The following is a 19,119-nucleotide window of genomic DNA, read 5'->3' as shown; positions in this document are numbered from 1 at the left end:
GTTTCTGACGAGCTCCCAGGGGTCCCTGCCGTGGTCCACAAGGACCACAGCTTGCGTAACAAAGACTAAAAGACGAAACAAAATCTGCATAATACTTACATCGTCCTCCTGTTTTCAAATCTTACATGAGCTAATTTGTTTTACAGAAACATGTAACAGAACACACTGTATTTCCTCCCTTATCTCCACCTCCCTTTCCTCAAAAGTTTGGCCTCATTTTCGCTAAAGCGAAACCTCTCTTTTGTTTTTTCCTTATTTCTTCTTCCTTCAACTCTGTTCATTTACCTGCATCCTTCCCTTCACCCTGGATTCTTTGGGGAAAAATGTTAATTAACCTCTTGGCCTCTAAGCAGCTCTGAGTCAAGGACTATAAGCTATTCCTCTTCATATCTTCGGGCATATTGACAGTGCTAAATACGTAATTAATAGCACTGCTATACAGTGAGTGCTACTTCGAGGTTAAGCACTTTGAGCCAGTTCACTTCAGCATCACCACAATCACACATGGCTTAGAGGAGCCTTTCTCCATCTCGTTGTGTATCGCCCACTTCAGGAGGCGTTTTAGACTCTTTTCTTCCTAATGCCCCCCATGATATTTTCACACCTCACATGTACTACACATCTGCCTGTGTTGTTAGGCATTGAGCTTACAGGATACACACACCATTGTAATATCTAAGATTTATTAACCCCAGGTACCAGTTTTAGCCACTTTGGGACAATTTCACCTCCAACAAAAATGCATTTTACAGACATGAAATTGAAGGTTAAGAAAGGATACACAGCTCAGAAGAGGCAACATGGTGAATGAATAAAATAATAATTGAAAAACTGGGTGAATATACGGAAGGATGAATGACACAGAAGAAAAACATTGTATTTCCTGACCTGAAGGAGGCTCCCAGTCTAACTATAGTGTGGATGTCAGTCTCCTACCATATAGCCGCAAATACCCAAGCCCAGTCTATCTGGGCCATAGGAAATACTCTAGAAATGTTTCGTTGATTAAACAGGCTGTGGAATAAAAAATAATATGCTTTATGGTATAATGTAATGTCACGTAACATAAAGATGTTGTGAATGATGGCAGTCATTTAAAATCAAAATTATTGTAATAGGAAAAAAAATACCTTTAAAAATATGAGATATACTTTGTCCTTCAAATTATAATCATATATTTGGAATATCTCCCCACAGGCAGAGCACTTGTGCATGAGTGGGCCCATCTCCGCTGGGGCGTGTTTGATGAGTACAATGATGATGAGCCTTTCTACATGGCGAAGTCAAAGAAAATTGAAGCGACAAGGCATGGCCATTTAAATCGTCCTAAATTACTGCAGGCTTTAATTTCTTCTTTTCCTTAGTTTGAGTTCTTTCAAAAGCCATGTATTCATTTTCGCCTCAATGCAGGTAACAGAAGCAATGCACTAAACAATGATTTCCTGGTTTTTTAGAAAATGTTTAGAAACCGTTTAAAATACATGTAACCTCAAGAGGGTTTGGTAGACAAGCTGACATATTTTTTACACCTTTCTACCACAACTGCCAGAACTCATTTGTGCTGAAGTTAGTGTTTTATAGAAAGGTTTGTAATACATGCTAGGAGATCAAAATTATTTACACTACAAAAGAATGAGGAAAAATGAGTAAGAAGTAGCAGTAAATGAGTAGGAAATCAGCCAACTTCAAAGAGCCAAATTTCTTCAGATTTAAATTTCATTTTTAAATACAACCTAATATCGTAGTTAACAGACAATCCTCTTGGTTCTGAGATCAAGACAGGAGAATAGTTGGGGGAGTTCATTTAAAGTTAAATTAAGTGCCATCAATATTAGAAGCACTACTGGGGCTGAGGACTTGCCACAAATGTGCAAGTTGAAAGATACATGATTTCAGTGAAGGCGCCATTCATGAGTTTCGGGACACTTTTTTGTTTTTGCTTTTTGTCTTTTTAGGGCCACACCCACGGCATGTGGAGGTTCCCAGGCTAGAGGTCTAATCAGCTGTTCCCACGCCAGAGCCGCAGCAACGGTAGATCCAAGCCGCGTCTGCGACCTACACCACAAGCTCAAGGCAATGCCAGATCCTTAACCCAATGAGAGAGGCTGGGATCGAACCCGCAACCTCAAGGTTCTTAGTCGGATTCGCTTCTGCCGCGCCACGACGGGAACTCCAGGACAATTATTTTAATGAGCATTACATTGCTGACACTTGTTTACACTACATCACCCTTAAACACCTAGTCTCTGCTACAGAACATTCATCATGGCTGTAAATACAGATAACAGCATACATTCCCTGGGCTTGGAGGTAACAGAAGCATAGACAGGTTCGTTTAGGAGAGTCCCTAAACGATTGAGTGAAATATAATTACTGCTTCCTGAAATTGAACTGGAAACATATTTTAAAAATTGGATATATTCATATCACAGACTATCTGCTGTAATCACTACAACCTGTGTCCAATTTCATACAATAAAGCATGTGTCTAATATATGCTTTGCTCTGGAGTTCCCGTCATGGTGCAGCGGAAGCGAATCTGACTAGGAACCATGAGCTTGTGGGTTTGATCCCTGGTCTTGCTCGGTAGGTTAAGGATCTGGCATTGCCATGAGCTGTGGTATAGGTTGCAGATGCAGCTCGAATCCTGCATTGCTATGACTGTGGTGTAGGCTGGTAGCTGCAGCTCTTATTCGACCCCTAACCTGGGAACCTCCATATGCCGTGGGAGTGGCCCTAAAAAGCAAAATAAATTAAAATAAAATATGCTTTGCTCTATAACTTACTGATACCTCACTCTGTTTGCAGCTGTACACTTCACAAGTTTTCTCCAGATACCTACAGTGCATTTATTGCCTCAAAGCCAGCAGGAGAAATGTCTTAAAAGGAGTGCCTCCACCCATCTGAGTTTAAGCAAGACGGCAAACAGCTTTAATATAAGCAGAAAACTCAGCCATTGTACCCATTTCAGGGCCCATTTAAAATGTGCTTTGCTGAGTTCCTGTCATGGCTCAGCAGTTAACGAAGCGGACTAGGATCCATGCAGATGCGGGTTCAACCCCAGGCCTCGCTCAGTGGGTTATGGATCTGGCGTTGCCATGAGCTGTTGGTGTAGGTCATAGGCGCAGCTCAGATCCAGCATTGCTGTGGCTGTGGCGTAGGTCGGAAGCTACAGCTCTGCTTCAACCCCTAGCCTGGGAACCTCCATATGCCATGGGTGCGGCCCTAAAAAGACAAGGAAAAAAACTGTTTTGCAATTTCTTGGAAAATAGATAACTACCCTGGTAGAAACCCTTAAACTTTGCTGTCAGAATATTATAGGTATGGTACACAAATGAGAATAAAAACCTCTATACAAGGATTATTATGAAGAGAAACACTGGAGATTTTTAAAAACTGTTAATGGTTATGTTGCTTCAAGGACTAAATGTCATATATTTTCAGGTGTTCCATAGATATCACTGGTATAAACAGAGTTTATAAATGTCAAGAGAACAACTGTGTAACTAGAACTTGCAGAGTTGATGCTAATACGAAACTGTATGAAAAAGACTGCCAGTTCTTCCCTGATAAACACCAAACTGAAAAGACATCCATAATGTTTATGCAAGGCATCGATTCTGTAAGTATGCCCATCACCGCTTCAGACTGTCTGTTTACAGTCGAAGGGCAGGTCCTCATGTTTATAAGACACCTCTGCAGGTGACCAGGACTACCCCTGGCAGCTACACAGCAAGCACTCACCCAGTGTTACTTACTAAGATTATTACTATCACCGATACTGAAAATCCGCACTGCTATGGCACTGACTCCTCACTGAATCATATTTCCCTCAACAAACAGAAAATGTGCATAGCATCTTAATTTTTATCAAGTGTATACTCAGATCTTTAAATGCGTTATATGTAAAACATTTTTTTTTTTATTTTCCCACTGTACAGCAAGGGGGTCAGGTCATCCTTAGATGTATACATTGCAGTTACAGTTTTTTCCCCCACCCTTTCTTCTGTTGCGACATGAGTATCTAGACATAGTTCTCAATGCTATTCAGCAGGATCTCCTTATAAATCTATTCTAGGTTGTGTCTGATAAGCCCAAGCTCCCGATCCCTCCCACTCCCTCCCCCTCCCATCAGGCAACCACAAGTCTCTTCTCCAAGTCCATGATTTTCTTTTCTGAGGAGATGTTCATTTGTGCTGGATATTAGATTCCAGTTATAAGTGATATCATATGGTATTTGTCTTTGTCTTTCTGGCTCATTTCACTCAGTATGAGATTCTCTAGTTCCATCCATGTTGCTGCAAATGGCATGATGTCATCCTTTTTTATGGCTGAGTAGTATTCCATTGTGTATATATACCACATCTTCCGAATCCAATCCTCTGTCGATGGACATTTGGATTGTATGTAAAACATTTTTAATCTTATTAAACCTTTAGATCACTAGGTTCTGTAATGAAAAAAACCATAACCGAGAAGCTCCAAGCCTTCAGAATAAAAAGTGCGATTCCAGAAGCACCTGGGAGGTGATCAGCAATTCCGAGGATTTTAAGGGCACGGTGCCTATTGCAGCACCACCCCCGCCACCCGTCTTCTCATTGCTGAAGATCAGTGAGAGAATTGTGTGCCTGGTTCTTGACAAATCTGAAAGCATGGGGGTAAGCTTCATGGGGAAACCTGGACATGTGTTGGGAAGAGACAGCACAGATCAGAGGGCGGTGAGGCTAGACGAAGACAACTGCGTGAGGGGCTTGGCCTCAGTGGCTGCAGAAAGACAAATGAGGGCCCTGACGGGTCCAAAGAGCCACGTCCCACCAGCCCACCGGTGGAGGAGTGGTGGGGAGGCTAAGAGACAAAGAGGAACAGGCAGAGGCAAGCACTTGGCCTCTCAGGATTCAGCTGCGTGTCTGGTAAGTTTCACCCACTGGGACGTCTGGAGACTCCACTCTCTAGAGGAAGTCCGTCCACTACAGTCTAGATGGATTCTGGGAGCTCTGGGAGTGGTTTCACTTTGGGAAAAATAGTACAGAAGCCTTAGAGAGTAATTTAGAGAGTCTCTAAGTTGTGAGTCATCACCCCTAGTTCCGCTCAAGCCTCCACCTTATCCTCTAGCTCTTCTTTTCTTAAGTTTTTAATTATGCATATTCAACAATCATGATACTTCAGGATTTTTTCCTTGTGTTAATCTTACACTTAACAGGCTATCAATATCTGAGTACTAGATGATAGCTTGCATACTGTTTTACCTCATTAAATGATTGCCGGAGATACTCGTTTTTAAGATCTGAAAATTTTGTGATGAATGCTTTAAAACCTTCATTTTAAAACTTTTTTGTGGATTTTATTTTTATAAGAGTATAGTTGATTTACAGTGCTGTGTCAATTTCTGCTGCACAGCGTAGTGACGCAGTCACATATATGTTATACATATACATACATATCATATATATTATACATATACATACACATCATATATATATAGATATATTCTTTTTCTCATTCTATCTTCCATCATGCTCTATCCCAAGAGATTGTGCTGTACAGCAGGACCTGGTTGCTCATCCATTCTGAACGCAATAGTTGGCATCTACCAACCCCAAACTCCCCATCCATCCCACATTCTCCCCCTCTCCCTTGTCAGCCACAGGTCTGCTCTCTATGTCTGTGAGTTCCTGTTCTGTAGATAGGTTCATTGGTGCCATATCTTAGATTCCACACATAAGTGATCTCATATGGCATTTGTCTTTCTCTTTCTGACTTACTTCCCTTGGTACGAGAATCTCTAGTTCCATCCATGTTGCTGCAAATGGCATTATTTCGTGCTTTTTTTTTTTTTTTTTTAATGGCTGAGTAGCATCCTTGTCCTGTTCCTGATCTTAGCAGAAATGCTTTCAGTTTCTCACCATTGAGAACGATGTTAGCTGTGGATTTGTTATTATGCTGAGGTAGGTTCCCTCGATACCCACTTTATGGAGGGTTTTTATCAGAAATGGGTACTGAATTTTGTCACAAGCTTTTTCTGCATCTGTTGAAATGATCATATCATTTTTATTTTTCAGTTTGTTGATGTGGTGTGTCACACAGATTGATTTGCAGATATTGAAGAATCCTTGCATCCCTGGGATAAATCCCACTTGAGCACGGTGTTATGATCATTTTAATATATAGCTGGACTCAGTTTACTAATATTTTGTTGAGGATTTTTGCATATATGTTCATCAGTGATATTGGCCTGTAATTTTTTTGAGTGTGGTATCTTTGGTTTTGGTATCAGGATGATGGTGGCCCCATAGAGAAAGCTTGGGAGTGTTCCTTCCTCCCCAATTTTTTGGAAATGTTTCAGAAGGATAGGTGTTAACTCTGCTCTGAATGTTTGATAAGATTCACCTGTGAAGCCATCAGTTCCTGGACTTTTGTATTTTTGAAGTTTTAAAATCACATTTTCAATTTCAGTACTTGTGATTGGTCTATTCATATTTTCTATTCCTTCCTGGTTCGGTCTTGGTAGGTAGCATCTTTGTAGGGATCTGTCCATTTCTTCTCGGTTGTCCATTTTATTGGCAAAGTTGCTCGTAGTAGTCTCTTATGATCTTTTGCATCTCTGTGGTGTCAGTTGTAATGTCTTTTTCATTTCTAACTTTATTGATGTGAACCTTCTCCCAGAGTTCCCGTTGTGGCTCAGTGGAAAAGAATCTGACTAGCATCCATGAGGACACAGGTTTGACCCCTGACCTTGCTCAGTGGGTTAAGGATCCAGCGTGGCTGTGAGCTATGATGTAGGCTGCAGATGCAACTTGGATCTGGCGTTGCTGTTGCTGTGGTGTAGACCAGCAGCTGTAGCTCGGATTTGACCCCAGCCATGGAACCTCCATATGCCATGGGTATGGCCCTAAAAAGACCAAAACAAACAAACAAACAAAAAAACAAAAAACAAGAAACAAAACCTTCTGCCTTTTTTTCTTGATGAGTCTGACTAAGGGTTTATCAATTTTGCTGGTCTTCAGAGAACCAACTTTTGGTTTCATTGATCTCCTCTATTGTTTTCTGTCTCTATTTCACTTATTTCTGCTCCGACCTTTATGGTTTCTTTCCTTCTGCTAATTTTGGGCTGTTCTTCCTTGTCTAGATGTTTTAGGTGGGCGATGAGGTTGTTTGAGACTTTTCCTGTTCGCTGAGATGAGAGGTGTTGCTCTAAACTTCCCCCTCAAAACTGCTTTTGAAGTGGCCACAGGTTTTGGATTGTCACATCTTCATTGCCATTTGTCTCTAAGTATCTTTTGATTTCTTCAATGACCCATTGCTTGTTTAGTAGCATACTGTTCAGTTTCCATGAGTTTTTGGGCTGTGCTGTTTTTTGTTTTTTCTCTTGTAGTTGACGTCTAGTCTCATAGCATTGTGGTCAGAGAAAATGCTGGAAATAATTTCAGTGTTTAAAAATTTACCAAGGCTTGATCTGTGGCCCAAGATGTGATCTATCCTGGAGAATGTTCCATGTGCACTTGAGAAGAATGTATATTCTGCTGGTTTGGGGTGGAATGTTCTATAAACGTCAGTCAAGTCTATCTGGTCTAGGGTGCCGTTTAATGCCTGTGTTTTCCCATTGACTTTCTGTCTGGATAATCTGTCCACTGATGTAGGTGGGGTGTTAGAAGTCCCCCATTATTATCGTGTTGCTCAGCTTCCCATTTTATGGGTGCTGGCAGCTGCCTTATATACGGTGGTGCTCCTACACTGGGTGCATGTACATTTGCAGTTGTTATAACTTCTTGGACCGATCCTTGGATCATTCCCTGGTGTCCTTCATCTCGTGATTTTCTTTATTTTAAAGTGTCTCTTGTATGACACAAATATTGCTCCTCTCGCGGTGACTCCATTTGCATGTAATGCCTCTTCCACCCTCACTTTTATTCTGCATGTGCCCTTAGGTCTGAAGTGGGTCTCTTGCAAACAGCCTATGTATGGGTATTGTTTTTGTATCCATTCAGCCAGTCTGTGTCTTTTGGTTGGAGCATTTAATTCATTTATACTCAATGTAATTACGGATAAATATGGACTTACTGGTATTTTCTTAACTGTTTTGGATTGTGATTTTAGGTCTTCCCCCCCCTTCCTCTTTTGTTGTCTTCTCCTGTGACTTGCTAACTATTTTTGGTGTTGTGTTTGAATTGCTTTTCTTCTTTGTCCATTATAGTTTTTTGGTTTGTGGTTCCCATTAGATTTTGATATAATCATCTATACATGTTCAGAATTGTTTTTGGTCACTGGTATCTTATTTTCAAATGCACTTTTTTGTTTGTTTGTTTTTTTGTCTTTTCGCCTTTTCTGGGGCCGCTCCCCGGGCATATGGAGGTTCCCAGGCTGGGAATCCAATCAGAGCTGTAGCCACTGGCCTACGCCAGAGCCACAGCAACGCGGGATCCGAGCCGCGTCTGCGACCTACACCACAGCTCATAGGAACACCAGATCCTTAATCCACTGAGCAAGGCCAGGGACCGAATCCGCAACCTTGTGGTTCCTAGTCGGATTCGTTAACCACTGCGCCACGACAGGAACTCCCTCAAATGCACTTTTAATGTTCTGCATTTGTCCTCTTATCATGCTTGCTAGTTTTGATATCATATTTGTCAATGGGTGATTTCCTACATTTATATTATCTTCGCCTTTACCAGTGAGCGTTCTCATTTGCTATTTTATTGTTTCTAGTTGTGGCTTATTCTTTTCTGCCTAGAGACGTTCCTTTAGTAGTTGTTGTAGAGCTGGTTTGGAGGTGCCGAATTCCCTTAACTTTTGCTTGTCTGAAAAGCTCCTGACCTATCAAATCTGAATGAGAGCCTCGCTGGATGGAGTAGTCTTGGTTCTAGGCGCCTCCGCGTCATCAGCCCCTCCACTTCATGTCCTTAAATACATCTTGCCCTCTTTTCTGGCTTGCGAAGTTTCTACGGAAAAATCAGCTGTTATCCTTGCGGGGCTCGCTTGTCTGTTATCTGTGGCCTTTCCCTTGTGGTTTTTAATATTTTTACTTTGTATTTCATTTTGTCAGTTTGATTAGTATGTGTCTTGCTGTGTTGTTCCTTGGGTTTATCTTGCATGGGATTCTCTGTGCTTCCTCAACTTGAGCGAGTTTTTCCTTCCTATATTAGGGAAGTTTTTGACTATAATCTCTTCAAACATTTTCTCTAGCCTTTTCTCTCTCTTCTCCTTTTTGAACCTATATTATGGAATGCTGGTACATTTAATGTTGTCCCAGAGGTCTCTTAGACTCTCTTCTGTTCTGTTCATTCTTTTTTCTTTATTGTTTTCTGTGGCAGTGATTTCAACCACTCTGTCTTTCACCTCATTTATTCATTCTGCCTCCATTATCCTGTTGATTCCTTCTAGTGTATTTTTTATTTCAAATATTGTGCTATGCATCTTAGTTGGCTTGCTCTCTAAATTCTCTGGCTCTTTGGCAAACACTTCTTGCAACTCCTTGGTCTGTGCCTCCACTCTTTTTCCAGCACCTTGGATCATCTTTACTCTCTTCGCTCTGAATTCTTTTTCAGGTAGATTGCCTACCTCCTCCTCTCTTCCCTGTTTTTATGTATTTTTGTCTTGTTCCTTTGTCTGAAACCTAATTCTTTGTCATCTCATATTGTCTCACTTTCCATATTTATTGTCCCCTTAGCAGCAGCAGCTGGTGCCCAGTCCTGGAGTTCTCAGGGGTGGCAGCAGCTTACATGTACCCAGAGCACGCACTGGGAGCAGGATCATAATACCTCTCCAGGAGCCAAGTGGCTGCTAGGGATGGGGTCCATGAGGGAGGTGACAGTGGTTCATGGTTTACAGGATTGCTCTTGTAGTGGGCAGGCAGGGGGAACAGTGGCTCCTGCGACCCCTTCCATTACCAAGCAGCTCTCAGGACAATCTCCTGTAGCTGGAAAGTCACCAGCTGCTCCTGCAGTCCCTCCCTTTGCTAGGGAGGCAATGGGGCCTGCTCTTTGTAGCTGAGGGGCAAGCAGCACTGTTTGGCCACTCTACAGAGCGCTCTCTGTACCCCCAAGGGTGGGGGCTGCTCCCTAAGTGTTGCTAAACGGCTTTCTCTGGAGCCGCAGGACTGCACACTCCTGTGGCCCCTCCCCTGCGGGGCCACTGGCAGGAGTGCTCTCTGTAGCCACCTCGGAGCTTGTGTCACTCTGCCCATACTCAAGGCCATTTGTGGCTCCTGTGGCCGCAGCTGTCAACATGCATCTCTCCTGCAGTCCCCTGCAGGGCTGCTGGCAGGAGCCATGGAGGTTATGCTGGTCCCATGGTCACTCTGCCTGCCTACCAGGCACTCTTGCCTCCTGTGGCCAGCTGTGGATCCATGCTGCTCATACTGTTCCCTGGCTATGGAATGTGAACTGCTCTTGTGGTCCCCTGCTGGGCTGCTGGCACTTGTGCTGTTCCAGAGGTGACTCTGCCACTCTGCATTCTCTGCAGCCCTAAGGGCAGGGGCTGCTCCCAGGTGGCTCCTGGAGCTGGAGCAGTAGGTGTCCTGCAGACTGAGAGTGAGCCCAGGGAACAAGGCTGTAATGGTAGACCCCGCCCTTTCCCAACAGCACCCCCAAACAACGGCACCTAGCCTCCAAGCCTGACGGGGTTGCCTCAGCTTTTACCCTCAGACTGATCGTCCTATACTCTGGTCCCTTTCTGCACAGCCAACCCAAGTTTTCCCCCGTGTAGCCGGCCCCAGCTCGCTCTGAGTCTGATCTCCAAGGCTGGGTTTCAGTTCCCCACCCCCGGCTGTTCCAGCATGCAGTTGGGAGGGTCAGGGCCATAGCACCGAACGTTTGTGGAGGACGGTTCCCATTTTAACTGCCTCACACCGATTGCTGTGTCCCCTCCAGGACACCAAAGCTCCTCCCCTGTCCCGGCTGATCCCCTCGCTGGTGGGGGCACTTCCCAGGTGCAGGAACTTGTCCTCTTTCCAGCTCCCTCCGAGGGGTGCAAGTCCTGTCCAGCTTCCTTTCTCATTGTCTCTTTTTCTTCTTTTTCCTTTCTTTTGTCCTACCCAGTTTTGCGAAGTTTTTCTTGCTCTATCAGAATCCTGGGGTCTTTGGTTAGTGTTCAGCAAATATTCCATGCAAATAGTTCTGCATGTAGGTGAGCCTCACATCCTACTGCTCGGCGGATGCTCTTCTCTCCTCCCCGCCAGCTCTTATTTGTGCAGTTTGCAGCCCCAAATCAGCTCTAGTTAAAAGTGTGCGCTCTTTACTGTACTATCATATACCCCACAATACACAGAACTATATTTTCGGGTTTAGCACCTCAACCATTTATAATTGCTTTCTTTAATAACACTAAATACTGCCATAGAAAATTCTAACCAACACACATTACATGTGACCTGCTATCATTTGCAGTCAAAACCAACTTGGTTGTTTTTCCTATCCTTTTTTTATTCAGAATCACAATCGCCTAAATCGAATGAACCAAGCAGTCAAGTATTTCCTGCTACAGACCATTGAAAATGGATCCTGGGTGGGCGTAGTCGACTTTGATACTACTGCCCACATCAAAAGCAAGCTAATCCAAATAAAAAGCAACAATGAAAGAAGAAAGCTCTTGGAGAGCTTACCGACAGAAGCTTCAGGAAGAATTTCCATCTGTTCTGGAATTGAATCTGCATTTCAGGTGAAAATTTCTCTGCAAAAATAGTTTGTCTTTCTTAATTTTTAAGGCTATTTCTGTGTTAATTTCTACTGCACATATTACTGCCTAACTTTAACATAACTAATTCTAGGAAACACTGTCCTAAGCAAATAAAAGAAGCTCAATTAATTTTCTTAATGAGTCAGTTCATCTGCAGGTAAATTGATGGGAGAATAGATGTCTATACATTCCCTCTTCCAGAATCTTGTCCTGTTGTCACGCAAAAGTCAGTGCTCAGTAGGAGTTCCTGTTGTGGTTCAGTGGGTTAAGAACCCAATGAAGTGTCTATGAAGATATGGCTTCAATCCCTAGCTTAACTCCGTGGGTTAAGGATCTGGCATTGATGTGAGCTGTGGTGTATGTCACAGATACAGCTTGAATCCAGCTCTGCTGTGGCTGTGGTGTAGGCCTGTAGCAGCAGCTCCAGTTTGACCCCTCGCCCAGCAACTTCCATGTGCTGCAGGTGTGGCAGCGACAAAGGAAAAAAAGAGAGAGAAAAGTCAATGCTCAACAAATATTTCTTAAATAAATGAATGTGATTCAGCCAGAGTCATCGATTTCTTTATAGCAGTAAAAGAGTTAAAGGCCTAATTCCACGGTGGGCCAATCTTCGTTTTCGTTTCTGCGACATTCTGTGAGGCAATATGAAGTTACTCTTTTTTTTTTTTTTGTCTTTTTGCCATTTCTTGGGCCGCTCCCGCAGCATGTGGAGGTTCCCAGGCTAGGGGTCGAATCGGAGCTGTAGCCACCGGCCTACACCAGAGCCACAGCAACGCAGGATCTGAGCCGCGTCTGCAACCTACACCACAGCTCACGGCAACGCTGGATCGTTAACCCACTGAGCAAGGGCAGGGACCGAACCTGCAACCTCATGGTTCCTAGTCGGATTCGTTAACCACTGCGCCACGACGGGAACTCCTGAAGTTACTCTTCTAAAGCAGGTGCAGCAGGAACTGTTAGCTATGCTCAGGGTGAGGAGTACCGGTCAGAGCAGCAGTTTCGGCATCAGAGTACCGGCTCTGCCGCTTACCGGCGAGGTGAGCAAGGCAGAGATTTCAGTCTCTCTTGATTCTCGCTGCCTTATCTAGAAAATATAGAAAAATAAGAATGCCTATCGCATTCCATGATAGGACTATCGTGAAACTTGAGTGAAATGACACATGTTCATACCTAGAATAAAATTCCTTTTATTTTATGGTAAATATATAATTCACAATAATTATTATGAATCTTATTTTTATCCAGTGGTCAGGTTGAGGTCATAATTACTATTGATGGTATCACTTTCCTGCTTAGAAAGGTTTACTGTCCCCTCATGGTCTATAAAATTAAATCTGAATTACTCATTCTTCATTCTGATATTATTTAGAAGCTTCTCATCCCCTGATAAAACTGCCCTACCCTCTCGCGTCAGCCTTCTTCTCAGTTCTCCCTCCCAAGGCTCTATGCCCCAACCAATCCACCGTACATTGCCCTCCAAGCCCACTGGGTACTAACAGCCTGCACACTTTTGTCTAAGCAGTTCCTTTGCCAAAAGTGCTCCCTGCTTTCTCATCTTTGCATGTTAAAATTCTACCAGTTCTTCACAATCCTTGCTCCTTCCTATAACTTCTCCTGCTACTCCCACCTTTATTTAATCTCCCTCTTCTACTGCCTTTCAGTGCAGCTTCCTAATATGAAGTCCTGGGTTCAAACCCCAATTGTCACCTACTGATTCGTGATCTTAAGCACAATTCCTCACCTCCCTAGTCCTTGATTATTTCATTAGAAAGGGGATGATAAAAGCTAGCATATAGGATTGCTCATGTTTTTATTTATTTGGCATGTGTTTGGTCTGGCAAAGCCAAGTGTAGGAGACACAGGGTTAAAACAAATTTTCTGCTATTTCAATGGGGGCAGCTAATGAATGAATAAGAAAATTTTAAAAATTCATTACAGATTGCAGGGCAAGTGTTATGAAGGAACTAAACAAGGTAATGTGATAAAGAATTACTGGGACTAGGATCCATGAGGACACGGGTTTGATCCCTGGCCTCTCTCAGTGGGTTAAGGATCCAGCGTTGCTGTGAGCTGTGGTGTGGGTCACAGATGTGGCTCAGATCCCATGCTTCTGTGGCTGTGGCGTAGGCCAGCAGCTGCAGTTCCGAGTGGAGGCCTAGCTGGGAACTTCGATATGCCGAAAATGCAGCCCTAAAAACAAACAAACAAAAAAAAAACCAAAAAAAAAAAAAAAAAAAAAACTGGGGAAAAGAGTGAAGCAGAGAAGCTTCTCTCTCCAATGGCTATATTTGAGCTAAAACTTGAAGGATAAGAAGGAGTCAGTTGTTAAAGAAAAAAGGAAAGTGCAAATGTCTCATGGAAAGGGATAGAAAGTGAGTTATTCTACGAGAGGTTCTAGTAATGCTGCAGTTTGGTAAATGGGGGACCATGAAATGTTGGAGGGCTAGACAAGAGCCGGGTCGTTGAAAATTTCAAAACCTATGATAGGAGTTCTGGACTTTAAGTACAATACAAAGCTGCCGAAGGGTTTTAAGCATCAGAGAGACGTGATCAATTTATGCTTTAGGAAAATGACTCTAGTTGCCCTGGTTTTGACGATGAGTCTGAAAGATCACATGGAGCAAGGGTCATGGTGGGGAGACAGGTCAGAGCTTGAACTCAGACGAAATGGCAGTGTATAAACACACTTAATACACAGTGAAGGCACGGCAAATGATAGCGGTACATACACCTATTTGGTCTTTTCAGGGCCGCACCTGTGCATCTGGAAGTTCACAGGCTAGAGGTCGAATGGGAGCTGTAGCTGCAGCCTTCAGCACAGCACAGCAACACGGGCTCCAGGGCATGGTCACAGCGTTCTCTGACACCAGGTCTAGAAGGAATTTCTACATTCCAAGCCCACTTTTTTCTTTTTTTTTTTTTTTTTTGTCTTTTTGCCATTTCTTGGGCCGCTCCCATGGCATATGGAGGTTCCCAGGCTAGGGGTCGAATTGGAGCTGTAGCCACTGGCCTATGCCAGAACCACAGCAACTCGGGATCCGAGCCGCGTCTGCAAACTACACCACAGCTCACAGCAACGCCGGATCGTTAACCCACTGAGCAAGGCCAAGGATCGAACCTGCAACCTCATGGTTCCTAGTCGGATTCGTTAACCTCTGCACCATGACGGGAACTCCCCCAAGCCCACTTTTGCAATTTTTTATATACTTCCACCCTTCCATTCCATAAAAGCCCTTGATAATCCATCATGGCATTTTTCTTCCTCTTGGCCTGGACTCAGTTTCTCAAAGATGTTCCAAGAAGCCACTACCATTAAAATTATCAGAGAAATCAAAATGTAGTTGCTATATTGGGCTAAGTTTTTTATATCCAATGTATTAGATACCCAGTACTAAAAATTTGAATTTTCGCACTGCTTAGCTATGGAGTTTAATGTAGGAAAAGGGTTCAAACCACACAAAGAACTTGATAAATGTGATTAATGTATCCTTTGATCACTCTCTATCTGCATAACCCTATGAGAATTATTTTTGGAGGTAAAACAAAAGTTATGTGACAAAAAATTACATAACAATTACCTATCCTCAAGATGCTTACAAGTTTCCATACTTTTATTTAGGAGCTACTGAGGGTTTCCTAATTTGAAATTTGTGAACTACTTAACATTTTTTCTAAAGGTTATGCATTGACTTTTTAACACTGTGGTGGATTTTTAATCCATTTAGCTATATAGGCAATTGACTTTATACACCAAAGAATTTTTCAGAGGGTAGTCTAGTTAAAGAAAGCAGAGAAGAAGTGTTTCCACTGTGGCTTAGAAGGTTAAGAACCTGACTAGTATCCATGAGGATGCAGGTTCAATCTCTGGCCTCACTCAGTGGATTAAAGATCTGGCATTGCCACGATTGTGGGGTAGGTCTCAGTCGCAGCTTGGATCTGGCATTACTGTAGCTTTGGTGTAGGCTGGCAGCTGCAGCGCCAGTTTGACCCCTAGCCTGAGAACTTCCACATGCTGCAGGAAGAAAAGTAGAAGAAGAAGAAGAAATAAAGCAAGCAGAGAGGTATTCAAGGCCACTTAGCTAAATTCTATCTTTGATGTCTGGTTGACCTGAGCTCCCTAGACTGAACTGTCATTGCTGTTTAACCCCAGGGGATTCTCCACAACCCTGTTTCCAGAAAACCACATTCACACACACATTCCCTGTGGCAGGGGTACAGAAAGTAGAAGTCATGTAATTCCTCAAGAGGTTGACTGTAGATTATATTATCCTAAAGGAGAGCTCTTCTCATCTATTCTGCAGTTTTCTTTACTTCCTCTGATGTTTTTCTTGACTCCCCATGAATTCATTTGATTTAGGGACACCTGATAAGTAATGCCCTGGATTATGTTTAAAGAAATATATCCTCAAGTAGACGGATCTGAAATAATGCTAGTGGTTGCTGGGGAGGACAAAAATATACGAAACTGCATGGACAGAGTGAAACAAAGTGGGGCCATCATTCATTCTATTGCTCTCGGGCCAAATGCGGACCCAGCAGTCACAGAAATGAGCGCCGTAACAGGTAAAATATGACCTATACATTCTAGACCTTCGACAGCAACGCATACATGCAGAGGCTGACAGTTTGGCAACTTCTTTTAAGTTCAACTCTGAAGGTGCTGTGCCAGGAGCTTGGGGCCAGAGTTAAGCCAGACCTGATCTCTCTTCCTAAGGCCCTCCCAGTCCAGCTGGCTGCAGAGACAAACAAAACTACTAATGAGCAGCATAATCAGATTACACTCCTCTGTAACAGGAGACGTACAGAGGAGGCAGTGCTATGTGAGCAGAGGAAGCCATCAAGTCTCACAGGGCTGTACAGAGTCAGGGAAAGAAGGCATGAGAGACAAGGTGACTTTTAAGCTTCACCTTGAATAAGATGCTGACTTTTGCTGGAGGATAAAGGGGTGAGAGAAGATGATAAGGTCACGAGTAAAAAAAAAAAAGTCCTGTTGCGATGGCAATGTAAGACGCATTGAAGGATCTTGAGAACCCACGAGGCTGAGGGCGGGAGGAGCAGGCTGACAGAGGCCGAGGCTCTGCAGATCCTCAGTCCGAGTGACGCTCCCCAGGAAAGCAGGTGCTGTGCAGCTGCTAGTCTAGATGCACAGCTGTGCGAGGAGAGGGACTGCACGTGGTCAGGGCCTTCCCAGGCATAGTTCAGAACACATGTTCTAAACTGTCAGGATGATCCGGGAAGAGCACTGTGAGTATCAATTTTTATATTAAACTGGCTTCAATGTTACCAAACACACATTTGCTTTTACATACTGGCTGGTACAAACTCCCATCATTTTTAGACAAGATCGGGTGTGTTCAGGGTGGTGTGGCGTGGACGCCCTCATTTTTTAAAGTGCTTTCGTGACCGCTGTAGTCTATTTTGTCTCAAGTAGCCCCCAAAGTAGTCGTGTTCTGGACTTGTCTCCATGGCTTCCCCGCTGTCCGTCTCCTCACTGACAGCCACTGTCGGATGTCTCCACCCTGCAGTTCTTCAGCCTTTCTAACTTTCTGACTCTGATCCGCACTCGCTGGAAAATCCGAAGGCCACCATATCAATGTACATCTTAAATAAAAATGAATACTTCCTCTCAAGGAATGTGAAGGCTGCGAAATTTTTTTTTAAATTTTGAGTGTTGGGCCAAACGTGTGGCATGTGGAAGCTCCAGGGCCAGAACCCGAGCCACTGCAGAGACACCACCACGTAGTTATGCTGTAGGACACAGGGGAAGTCCTGCGAATTTTAATACATGGAATTGAAACATCTTTCTAGTATTCTATGGCTATTTGATGCATTTCAACCAGAAGGTTCCCAGATAAGTGGGATGCAAAGATACCCAATGAATCAACGTTCGGAATTAATCTTTAGCCTAATCTGATTTTGGTCTGTTTCAATAATACTTAGCCAAGACTGTCATTTTTTAATATTATTACTAATCACTAAAATGCAACAGTACTTATTTTCTAGAAAGTAACTCTGTTAATGCATTTACAATTTAGGAGGGATGCATTTCTACACTACAGATCAGAGTGAAAGCAGGGGCCTCACTGACGCTCTCTGGACCTTTGGATCAGGAAACACCAATTCGTCCCAGCACTCTCTTCAGGTCAGAGGTCCCACGCCTGGGCTTTTCATGTTTGCACTTAGTCATAAACAAGAAAGAGAACTTTATAGTCTCATGTTTTAAGTTCTATGTTTTTCTCATAGTAAAGTTTTAATTAAAGTCAAGGCTTTAATTTGAAATTATTCACCCACTTACATGGCGAAATTAGAGCTTATGGTGAGTGAATATAGCAGTAAGTGATTTGAAAGTAGAAAGCAAAATATACCCAAAAAAGCATGTCCAAAATTCTGGTTTAATAATGTAAATAGGTATTATTTACCATTTAATAAGCCAATGTATAAAATTAATCCACCTATATTTTTTCTATATAGATTTTCCAGTTAGTTTCCATTTTTATGGATGGGTGGACTGGGGATTGCCGTCTGTATTTTACCATGGATGTAAACCAGATTTTCACATAATGAAAGTAGTAGCGCTAAGTTAAAATATGAAATCAAGACCAGGGCAAGTCCCTTAAACTCTTCCTGTCTCATTTCCTCATTGGAATATGAAACTATATGATACCTCTGAGCTAAAATTCCTAGGGACTTATTATGAAGTTTTAAGCTTTTGAAACTTAGATGGTTAAAAAATTGTGACTTTCTAGCCTTTCGATTTATGTGAATCAAATAAGTAAATTATAAATTTAAAGAAGGACTGTGAACAAATAGCACAGGCAGATATATCAATTTTTATTTTTCTTTTCCCATAGGGGTTATATTTTAAAATATAAACTTTTAATATAAATATTTAACTCAAAACTTGGAGTTTCCATTGTGGCTCAGTGGGTTAAAAACCCAACATAGTGTTCATGGGGATGCAGGTTCAATCCCTAGCGTCGCTCAGTGGATTAAGTATCCAGCATTGTTGCAAGCTACGGTGTACGTTGCAGATGCAGCTTGGATATGGTGTGGCTGTGGCTGTGGCTTAGGCCTCAGCTGCAGCTCTGATTCAACTTCTAGACTGGAAACTTCCATGTGCCACAGGTGTGGCAGTAAAAAGAAAATAACAAATGAAAAAACAAAAAAGAAATAACATCCAACCCTAATAATGTCAAATTTTCCCTCCCAAAGTTGGATTTGTCCAATAATACAGCACCCATTATTCCAGGAATTCATTAAAAAATATCATACTTCCATGTACCCACCCACCTTGCCCCAACACTTGACAGCTATGAAAGAGATTCAAACAAATGTACCCCAGAACTTGGCTTAGGGAAGAAAGAATATACTTTGGAAAATAGTTGAACGGAAAAAAAAGAGTGAATAATTATTGCATACCTATTATTTTAGTTATTTTCTTGCCTCTTC

General features: G+C 42.7%; 1 protein-coding gene and 1 pseudogene across 5 annotated transcripts in view; one reads left to right on the top strand and one right to left on the bottom strand.

The window, feature by feature from the left end:
* The window catches only part of ODF2L (outer dense fiber of sperm tails 2 like), a 604,788-nt gene that overhangs the window by 472,025 nt on the left and 113,644 nt on the right, over positions 1-19,119 (bottom strand). The window lies entirely within an intron of this gene.
* Positions 1-19,119, top strand: part of LOC146404292 (calcium-activated chloride channel regulator 4-like) — a 45,400-nt pseudogene that overhangs the window by 8,259 nt on the left and 18,022 nt on the right.

This window comes from Sus scrofa, chromosome 4 (genome assembly GCF_054392235.1).
Source record: "Sus scrofa isolate SSC_HxYL_T2T_F1_AM1 chromosome 4, Sscrofa_HxYL_maternal_Yorkshire_Landrace_v2.0, whole genome shotgun sequence".
NCBI classification, from domain to species: domain Eukaryota; kingdom Metazoa; phylum Chordata; class Mammalia; order Artiodactyla; family Suidae; genus Sus; species Sus scrofa.
The sequence above is the reverse complement of the archived record's forward strand: the minus strand, read 5'-3'. Positions and strand labels throughout refer to the sequence as shown.